This window comes from Palaemon carinicauda, chromosome 12, assembly GCF_036898095.1.
Source record: "Palaemon carinicauda isolate YSFRI2023 chromosome 12, ASM3689809v2, whole genome shotgun sequence".
Taxonomy (NCBI): domain Eukaryota; kingdom Metazoa; phylum Arthropoda; class Malacostraca; order Decapoda; family Palaemonidae; genus Palaemon; species Palaemon carinicauda.
The window spans coordinates 65,832,901-65,843,148 of record NC_090736.1 but is presented as its reverse complement, the minus strand read 5'-3'; the positions used below and the strand labels follow the sequence as shown (position 1 = coordinate 65,843,148).

The 10,248-nt window shown below is 47.8% G+C and overlaps 1 protein-coding gene across 1 annotated transcript in view; it reads left to right on the top strand.

The window, feature by feature from the left end:
* The first annotated feature begins 255 nt into the window (after nucleotides 1-255).
* Nucleotides 256-10,248, top strand: part of ORMDL (Orosomucoid 1-like) — a 74,435-nt gene continuing 64,442 nt past the window's right edge. The window contains exon 1 of the mRNA XM_068384473.1: nucleotides 256-373. The gene's annotated coding sequence lies outside the window, so the exon portion shown is untranslated. The remainder of the gene's footprint in view (nucleotides 374-10,248) is intronic.

Below are 10,248 nucleotides of genomic sequence, written 5' to 3'. Positions count from 1 at the left end.
CTTTTTAGTTAAGAACATGTTTGTGTTTGTCCTTCCAGATCATGTGTTTAATATGAACGCATCTGTTTTATTATTTTGACAGTAACTTGTTATACCTTCCGTTTCTTTTATGAAAAAAAGTTAAAACAACGTTTATCTTACCCTTTATTATTCATATAATATTGGTTTGATATAGTTAATATTGTGATTAGGAAAATTACAAATGCAATAAAGAAAATGTTATTAACAACAGATTGTTATGTTCAATTTTCAAAGTGAACGCACCTGTTGTGGCAACAACAATCTTGTCAGGCAAGAAAGGAACGACCATTGGATTTACGTTATTTCTTAAGGAAGTATCAGGCTGAATTAACCAGAGAGAATCGACGAGAATGTGAGATATTCCTCTTTATTTGTGTAGTACTGAAATGTTGTTCCCCGCTTATTTGTTTGCATGGCAATTTCAATAAGTTATGTGACACTTGGCTCAGTTGGCTATTGCCCTCCTAGCCAACGCAATCTTACGTGGAAGTCTTTGTACGTTGATAGATAAACTCTAGTAACAAATAAAACTTCCATAATTTGCTATAAGTATTATACCTTACCTGTAATGGTCTGAAGTTAGATAAAGTCCCATTAGGCTTGATTAGGTTAGCATAGACTAGAGGGTATTTCCATTGTGAATATGACGTCTATCTGCACCCAATTTTTAACTTTCAACTTAATTTTGTTATCTTTTCTTTTCTTTGGGGGTATGTATGATGATGGCCATGCCCATTAACTTATTTTTAATCCAATTACTAAGTTTATAGCAGTCTATAGGCTATGGGTTGCAAGGGGTCGTTAGCCCCCCTCGCCCAATTAGGTAAGGACATGTCTTACAGGTTAGCTTAGATGTTGTTTTATGCTCACAGGACGATCTGTCTGTCATTATACAAAGGTCCCCTTTTTTTTTCATCATGCCATACAATCCCTTTCAACTTTTATTTCAAAGTGAACCTGTGAGATATTTCCTTGATTGTTCCTTGGAGCCAGTGTCGCTCATGTATAGCCACTGTGGAACTGCAGCACCCCGTTTTCACTTTATATTATCGATAACATTATAGAATTCTTTCTTTAAACTTGTACAATATATAATCCTTAAAGCTTAATGTCAGTAGCCATCCCTCAGTTTATGAAGAAGTAGAAAGATCTTTTCCATGGAACTGTGTACTTCACAGTTCCAGTTCCACAGTTCCAGCTGCATGGTGTTTGGCTGTTGTGTGGACGCACACACAAGAGGCTCCACACAAGGCTGCAAGGGTGAGAGACCACTGTCGCTCCCGCAATGCCGACCTTGGCGTTCTGGTGAAAGTTATTTTTTTTTACTCCATGTGTGATGTGCTTGAAAACCGTTTACCATATTCTTGATTGTCATAGAGGGTAGAATTAGATTAGTATCCTACTTCCATTTTTATGGAGAAAAGTTTCCTCATCCAGAGATTAAGGAGAAATCTTTTTGTGCAAATCAAAACAAGAATAGTTGATTTCATGTTTAGATGATTGGTTTAAGTTTGAACTATAATAATTTGGGTTATATTAAGTAAAAATAATTTATTTTATTCATGTAGGATTCTCAAGTTTCTGAATGAATTTTCTTGTCTGTTTCTTATTACACAAAATCAAAACGAAGGCTAGAAATCTTCTTGAGCAGCACCCCTACTAATTTAAGCCATGAGCCGCCACTGTTTGAAACTGAATGATTTCCCCATACCCCAACTATGGGCCATACATCTCAAATTCCTTTAACAATTCATCATTAAAAATTGGAGAGGCCTTTGATCAAAATTTATTCAGTAGTCCTATTAAGCATACAAACAATTGATTTCTCGCCAATACTTATACGGTATTACAAAATGATAGTGGTTGAAAGATGATAATTGTAGCTGTTATTCTTTGTGTTGAGTGAAAGGCTACCCTGGCAAGTTATCAATAAATTTTATTTGTTCCAGCGTAAATACAAACTTCGCTATTTGTAGGAGTGTTACTTTCGGCGTAGCTGAAAGACAAGCCAAGACAATTTAAGTGAGGGATAACTACCCCATCCGCTAGTTAGCGGGTAGTGGGGTGGGGTTAGTCCGGCTACCCCTCTCACTCACATTTGTCGGCTGAGTAACCACTTTTGCTTTTGGCTCGGTAAAGTGTAAATGTACCGTAGCTCTCTTCCCCATTTTGACTTGCCTTAACTAAACTTTTTCGTTTTTTCGTTTTTTCGTTTCAGGTGTGTGTGACTGCAGTCCCAGATTGTGATCATGTCCTGGTTTCTAGGGCTGCACATGTTGTACCTTTATGTCATCAGTTGAGACAGACTCTCACTTGCTGTGCCCGGCTTGCCAGGGCCATCGGTGTTCAAAGGATGACATCTACAATTAGTGTCAGGAGTGGCCTGCCTCCCATGGGGAGAGGTTCGAGGGTCGGGAAAAGAAGAAGTCTAAGCGCGATTCTTCGCTTTCGGGGTCTTCCTCAAAATCAAAGAAATCGCCAGCTGGTTCTTCTACCCCCAACCTCTTTCCAAAGCTGTGCCTCTGGCGGCCCCTTCCGGTGTAAGGCCGAGTAGTATCGCAGACCTGGTTACACCAGGTCAACCATGTGGGTCAGGTGATGGCATTGACTCCCCTAGCGAGTCAGCTTATTCCCTTCCCCCAGGGAGCACCTACTCTTTTACTGATATTATATCCTTCTGGGCGTCGATGGTCCCCTTTCGAAGGAAGTTCTGTTCGACCTCCTTCAATTGGGAGCAGTTGACCCTCCTCCTGTGGGCACAGGTGATGCAGCCCGTCGGTCAGACTTCGTGTCTGTGTCCAATGCCGAGGATTTTGTTAACCCACCAGGGGGGTTGGCAGAGCATTCTCTGAGGCAGGTTTTCCCTTCGGGGGAACGAGTCTCTCGTTCATGAACAAAGACCGCCACTGAGCTGCTTCTGCTTCCCAACCTTCCTCCTAAGCTTCTACTCTTTTGATCTCCTCCGAGGGACCGTCAAGTAGTAGCTCAGTCCCTTTAACACCTGGATAACCTCGGACCTTGAGAGACGGGGTTGCTTCCCCTAGCAAAGTGGCCCCACCTCTCCTCCTGGGGGTCCATGACTCTTTCTCCTTTGTTACAGGTGTGGTCATCCTTGGGGTTACCGGGACTGCCCTAAGGATAACCTGCTGCAGCTTCTTTGTGTCAAAAGCGTCGTCCACTGCCCATTTTGCCTTTGTTCCTGCCCCTTTGGACTCTTCTGCCATTGCCGAAGACTGAGCTTCCCCCCTGTCGAACATCCTTCAAGGGGGAAGCAAAGTCCTAGGTTCGGCTAACGGCGGTGGGTGCGGAGGAGGGAGAGAGACTTGACGGCAACATGTTTGGTACGCTACACTTTTGTAATACTACGTAACATAACTTAAACTTTAAATTTAACTTAAATGAAATTAGCTTACTGTATACACACTTAAAAATAAATGTTAATCTTACGTTACGTTAAACTTAATTCTAATTTGGTTTTCATTTTCATTTTTTTTTTTACTTTTCTTCTTCCGGCTTGGCTCTTTTTGACTTGCTTTCACCTTCATTTTTTGCTGGCCTTTTTAAAAGGAACCTATTTAGTGATGTTTGCTTTTGTCTCCCCTTCAAAATGTTACGAAAATGATGTACACGTGTCGTCACAAAAGGTTAACGCATGACCACACGCCAACTTGTCCGGGTGCCTCTTTTCCATAAAACCAGAAAACTCCTGCCACTATGCTAACATGTCTCTGATTTCCTTCTTTATAGCATCCTTCTGCTTGAGGATGGTACATATTGTTGATGTACTCCTCTCATATTGGCGAGCCAGCTCAGTCACTTGTACACCACTCTCATGTTTTTTTTATTATTTCATGCTTTATCTCGATTGTCATCATTCGTTTTTTCTTTTCACTACCCTTGTTTGCACTCGCTTGCTTTGGACCCATTGCTTATTCACTTGATTTCGTACTGATTAACACAAAAAACTCGTAAAAAATGCAAACACTACGGCCGATGCTTGGAGATAACTTTACGCGATGGAGATCCGACGGGAAAGAGCAAGCGATGCTGTCCTCGTGAGCAGCCTCTCGCACACTCAGCCACCTAGCGGCCGCATAGGGAACCGTCTCGTATCCTTGTATCTCAAATTTGTCTCGTATCTCGGGGCAAAAATTTGCTCGAAACTTTCCTCGTACTGTATCTCAAATTTCTCGTTTGTGGGGACACTCAAATGTCAAGGTACTATATTACTGTATTGGCCTGAAAGGTATAACAGTTTGATTTTGCTGGGTTCCGGCACACGTAGGTGTGTTTGGAAATTAATGGTGCGTCCACACTGGCAACATCGTGTCTACCGACATATCGACAACAATGTTGGAAACCTTACAGTCAACATCGGTACACATATCAACTACAATGTATGAAACTTTGTCTGCTACAATGTCTGGCAACATATTGGCAACACGCGTCAACTTGGTAAAGCCGTCCGCACCTCATTCTAGAGACTTGAAAAGTATGTCGGCGTGCCAGGACGCACTGGCGGCTGCTGGTGCTGCTGTTGTGCTTATGTGTTTACAGCAGAGGAGGCACCGTCGTAGAGTCTGGACGAGACTCTCCCTATTGCATAATAGGAAAAGTGAAGAGCCTTCAAATCTCGCTGTCGGTGTTGTGTGTCTGTCCGGGTATCTCCAACCACATCGACTCGTCCACACCAGGGTTGCCAACATATCACCAATAAATCTCTACCAACATCTCGACAACAATGTTTCATCAACAGTCTAATAACTTGTTGCCTACAAAGTTGTACACAGTGTTGTCGACATGTTTTGTCGCTAGTGTGGACGCACCTTCAGAGGCAGATTCACTGGCAAAGAATGTGCAGCAGAGTTGCTACCAAGAAGGTATCCCATTCTTTGTAATTATTTGTTACCACCAATTAAGAATTGTATTTATAAAAATTGGCAACAGCATTGGGATAGTTTAACTGAAAATAAGATGAGAGAAATTGCAATTGTTATATCCCCTGGGAGATATAATGGGATGCCCGGAAAATGGGAGACTACTCTTTGGTGTCTCCGCATTGGTTACACTCGGATGACACATGAGTTTCTGCTGGCTGGCCAACACCAACCATATTGCGACGACTGTTTGATACCCTTGACAGTGAGGCATTTGTTGATTGAATGCCCCACTTAGTTCATGTATTTGTCTCGGTGGTAAAACGCTATCGCTCGGCCTTAAGTCTCGCCCTCAGACTGAATGGAATGGACATTTCCTCATCGCTAGAACTTTCCTTACTCATTCGGACTTGCGAACTTACCTGTCCTCAGTCAGAAGTGAGAGTTCCCTTATGGAATGTGGTTTGAGTTCTCCGGTCTCTGAAGAGGCCTCCCTATGAACCCTTATGCAGGCAACAGATTGCCACCTGACCTGGAAGATGGTCTTCCTGCTCGCTTTAGCTGTGGCCAAACGAGTCAGCGAACTTCATGGTCTCTCATACGACATCACCCATTCAAAGGGATGGGGAGAGGTAACGTTCAGGTTTGGCCCTGATTTTGTTGCCAAGACTCAGAATCCGGGGGTGGCGGATCTCAGATTCGACTCCTTCCTTGAATTTGAGTATCCGATCCGTAACAGACGAATCAGATCATCTCTTACTCTGCCCAGTTAGGAGTTTGAGGCTGTACCTCAAAAGAACAGCAGCAGCAGCCCGTCTACGTGTGCCTTCACTATTTGTCAGCACGGGGAGGAACAAGAGGAGGATCACTAAGAATACCATATCTATTTGGATTTGCAGGGTCATAGCCATGCCCTGAATCCAGATCCTTCTCCTTTACGTCGCCCCAGAGCCCACGATGTTAGGGGCATAGCTATGTCCCTGGCCTTCAAAAGAAACTTTATTGTGACGCAGGTTCTATAAGCTGGGGAAGTGTAAATGTCAGACTATATTCACAGACCATTACCTGGAAAACGTGACCCACAGAAGGCTCTATACATTTTTTATCGGCCCTGTGGTGGCTACACAACAGCTGGTCTAATACTTCAAGCTCCTTATTGGACAAATAGCAGAAGGTTGATGGCATTGTTACCCGGATTTAGTCTGTGTGAATGAAAAGGTATGACTGACTCTAATTCTTTTCTTCATCTTCCCCTCTCTTGTGGAAAGAAGCAGCCTGGGGTCTCTGCACAAGCTGACCTCAAACCACTGTAGGTAAACCATGCTCCCTTGTGCACCTGGTATTGTGTCAATACTGTTGCATCCCCATACCCACAAACCATTTAGCTTTCTTTGATACAAACCCCTATATATTGCAAGGTGGTATGGGGAAAGTCTTGGTTATAACAGTTTTTCCTATAAAGAGTCGAAATAACTTTTACCTTGACAGTCACACTGCTTAACTCAACACAGCTTGCGTAAGCCACAGGCCTTGCATAGCAAGGCGTAGGGACCAACCTATTCAAGATAAGGAGTCCTCGGGTAAAGCCAAAAAGCCAGTTGTTCCGTAACTGACATACAAACCACGTTATTTAATAGGGGTTATTACTTTCGGCGTAGCTGAAATACCGAGCCATTAGAATTTTAACAAGGGTTAACTACCCCACTGCTAGTTAGCGGGGGTTAGGGAGGTTAGCCTGCTTCCCCCCCCCCCCTCACACACACCTGTGCTTGAGCTCACTTGGCTCTTGGCTTGGGTGGTAGTCGGACGTGTCCGCTCTCACCCTCGCCTCTTTGACAGCCATTAATGTCTTTTTGCTTTCTCTCCTACAGGTTTGTTTGTGAAGTTGGCCTCTACGATCATGCGCAAATGTCCTGGATTACCCGACCGCCCTTGTGGTACATTTATGTCGGCGGTCGAGACAGACCCTCACACCCTTTGTCCTTATTGTAGGGGCCAAAAGTGTGATAGAACTAATAAGTGTGGTGAGTGTAGGGAGTGGTCTACTTCTCAGTGGGAGAGGTTTTCTCGGCGACGGAAGAAGAAGTCCAGGCGGAATATTTCTCCTTCGAAGATTTCTTTGAAAGGAGAAAAACCCAAGGACTCTTCTTCCGTTGCCCAAACCTCCTCCGAAGCTCCCACTTGATCAGTTTCTTCCGAGACACTGTCGAGTGGTAGCGTGGACCTTGGTTCTGTTTTCCGACCTCAAGGTTCAAGAGATGGCGTTGCCTCCCCTAGCAAGGCAGCTCCACCTCTTCCCCCGGGGGAGGAATTAGATTTAAATGTAAATGTAACTGATTTATTTCAGTTTTGGTCTTCCTTGGGGCTTGAAGATTCGCCCTCCAAGGAAGCTTTGTTTGACATCATCCGGTTGGGTGCCGCTGTCAAGCAATCGCCGACGTTGGCAGTGGTTGATCCTCTGTCTATCGTCGACGTTGTGGTGGCAGAGGTATCTGATGCGGTATCTCCTAATGCCTCTGCAACTGCTCAACCTGCTGTAGCTGAAGGCTTAGTTTCTCCCTCTGCTCAACCTTCGAGGGAGGAACTATGTCCAACAGTCTCTCCTGCCGGTGATTCTCCCCCTCGGGGAGTTCACTCACAGAGACTCCTCTTTTGAGGACTGCTGATGGTCAGCTTGCTGACCCAACGGCCCCCAGAGGGCACATACACCGGAAGGCTCGCCTTCCTTTTCGCCGGCGAAGTCTTCCTTCACCTCACAAGGGGCTGAGGAGGTGCCTCTTTGGTTCGTCGTCACCTCCGCAGTCCGCCGCAGAGGAGCCTCGTCAGCGATCTCCGACTGTTCCTGCAACAACCCTTGACCTCTCTGCGGATCGTTCGCGATCCCCTTCGGTGGAATGTCATCCTTACAAAGGACACCCCGACCTTCCACCCGTCGGACCTGCTGACTTGCCGTCGCCGTTCCTGGTTGCTGATGCGCTGTGGGCGCCAACGAAACCTGATTTTATAAAACAGGCATCGGTCCCTTTGGAGCAACAAGGGCGTACGCGCAAATTAGAGCATACGTCCCTTACACCCCATGCAAAACATGCGCGCTAACTTTCAGCTGACCTCTCTGAGGTTTTGGAGTTAGCACACAGGCGCTCTCCTACTGTTGTTGATATAGCGCGCCAGCGCGCACCTGCTGCCGAGATTCCTGATAAAGCACGCCAGCACTCACCTGCGCACCCTCAACCCTCTGCGCACCATGCGTGCCATCGTTCTCCTGCGCTCCAGCATTCACCAATGCCCCAGTGCTCTCCGCGCCAACGATCTCCTGCGCGCCCACGATCTTCGGATCTGGGCGGAGTAGGGAAGTCTAGAACTTCCCCTACTCGTCAGCGCTCACAGACGCGCCATCTACCTTCACCTGCGCACCATCTCTCGCCAGCGCGCAATCATGCGCAGTCACCTACAAGCGCCCACGAGGTTGCGCTCGCGCGCCCGCGCCCATCTTCTCCTGATGTGCGCCCACAAGAGGCGCACCAACGCACGCAAGTTCCAGCTGCGCGCCCGTGTGCAGGAGATGTCTCTCCTGCGCGCGCACGCCCATTGACTTCTAGAGCACACGGTCTCTCACCCACATGGACTCTTCACCTTGATCCTGCTCGCGCGCGCGAACATTCACCTTCGCGTGCGCTAGCACGCAATCTATGAAGTCTCCTGCGCGCGCCCCTACGCGCCATCAGTCTCCCGCGCGCGCCCCTACGCACCATCAGTCTCCCGCGCGCGACCCCGGGTATTCCCCATTGCGCGAGCGCCAGCGCGATTGCCAATACCCTCCTCAGCGCGATCGCCAATACCCTCCTCAGCGTGATCGCCAATACCCTCCTCAGCGCGATCGCCAATACCCTCCTCAGCGTGATCGCCAATACCCTCCTCAGCGCGATCGCCAATACCCTCCCATGCGCAAGGCTGCAGGACAACGCGCAGTAAGGTCACCATCGCCGCATTCTCCCCCCCCAAAGCGCAGAACAGTGCGCTCGCCGGTAGGGGGGAAGGTTCCAGAAAGGTCCAGGGACCTTTCTTCTTTGTCCTCATTCTCTTTTCAGGCGAACCCCCTTATGGAAACTCCTTCCAGGGATCCGTCGATCCCTGTCTCTCCAGAGGGAGTGTCTGACAGCGCAGCCGGCAGCCCTGGTTTGGGGCTCTAATCTGAGCGGTAGCCCAGGCTCTCAAGCCTGTTCTCTCTGAGTTGAGCCACAAATCCTTGGCTGCATCTACTCCCCTGAAGAGGAAGAGAGGAGTTTTGGACGCGGTGACTTCTCCGAGGACGAAGCTGTCTCCTCGTAAGTCTTCGAGGCAGGCCCCCTCCCCCCCAGACTTTTTCTGCCTCCCCTTCGGACGAGGACTTCCTGTCCTCAGGGGAGTCAGGTGAGGCGAGACATTTCCCCATCGCACCATTGAGGGAAACCCCACCTCACGCTGAAAAGTCTTCTTGGGTAGGGGTGGAGAAGAGTTTACCTCCGTCGTTGTTGGAGTCCTGCATCCCTCCCAGGAGGGAGTCGAAGGACTCCAAGACTGTACCAAAGTCCTCAGCAAGACTTAGACCAGAGCCAGCCAGTCACTCGGAGAATGTCCGCGAGTCTCTCCAGGAAGAGCCTTTGGGGACAGGAGATTTCGCTGCTAGTCCTTCCTGAGGAGAGCTGCAGGAGTCAGAACATGCATTCTGGCAGGTTCTGACTCTTATGAGGACTCTCAATGGGTTTGCGGACCCAGAGATTCTTCCTCGGAAGGGCAAAGACACGGTCTTGGACCGAGTTTTTGGGACTCAAAAACCCTCTAAGGCCAGTGCAGCTTTGCCCTGGTCTCAAGGGGTTAAGAGTGCTAGGGACAAGATCGCAGTCAAGCTCTCTGAGCTTGCCTCCTCCGGCCGATCCAGTGCCGGCAACAAGCTTCTTCCACCTCCTCGTGTACAGCAGTGGAGGTACTTTGAGATCGTAGAGGAGCCTTGTTTAGCTCTTCCCCTTCACCATTCATTGGAAGAGCTTATCAGGTGAGTCCCTCTTGAGAGACTCTCAAACCGGCAGGTCACGTTCTCGGCAACTGAGATCCTTAGTCAGGAGAAGGTTGCGAAGTGTGCCATGCAGGCCACTTCATGGCTGGATATCTGGCTAGGGACCTTAAGTATCCTGTTACGTTCGGAGGATTTATCCAAAGAACGTACCAGGAAAGCTATGGAGACCTTTTTACTCTCAGGCACTCGCACGATCGAGTTTCTGGCCCACCAAGTCTCGAACTTGTGGGCAAACACCATCCTGAAACGTCGAGATGCGGTGTCTGAGAGGTTCCACCAGAAGGTCCCTACCACCGA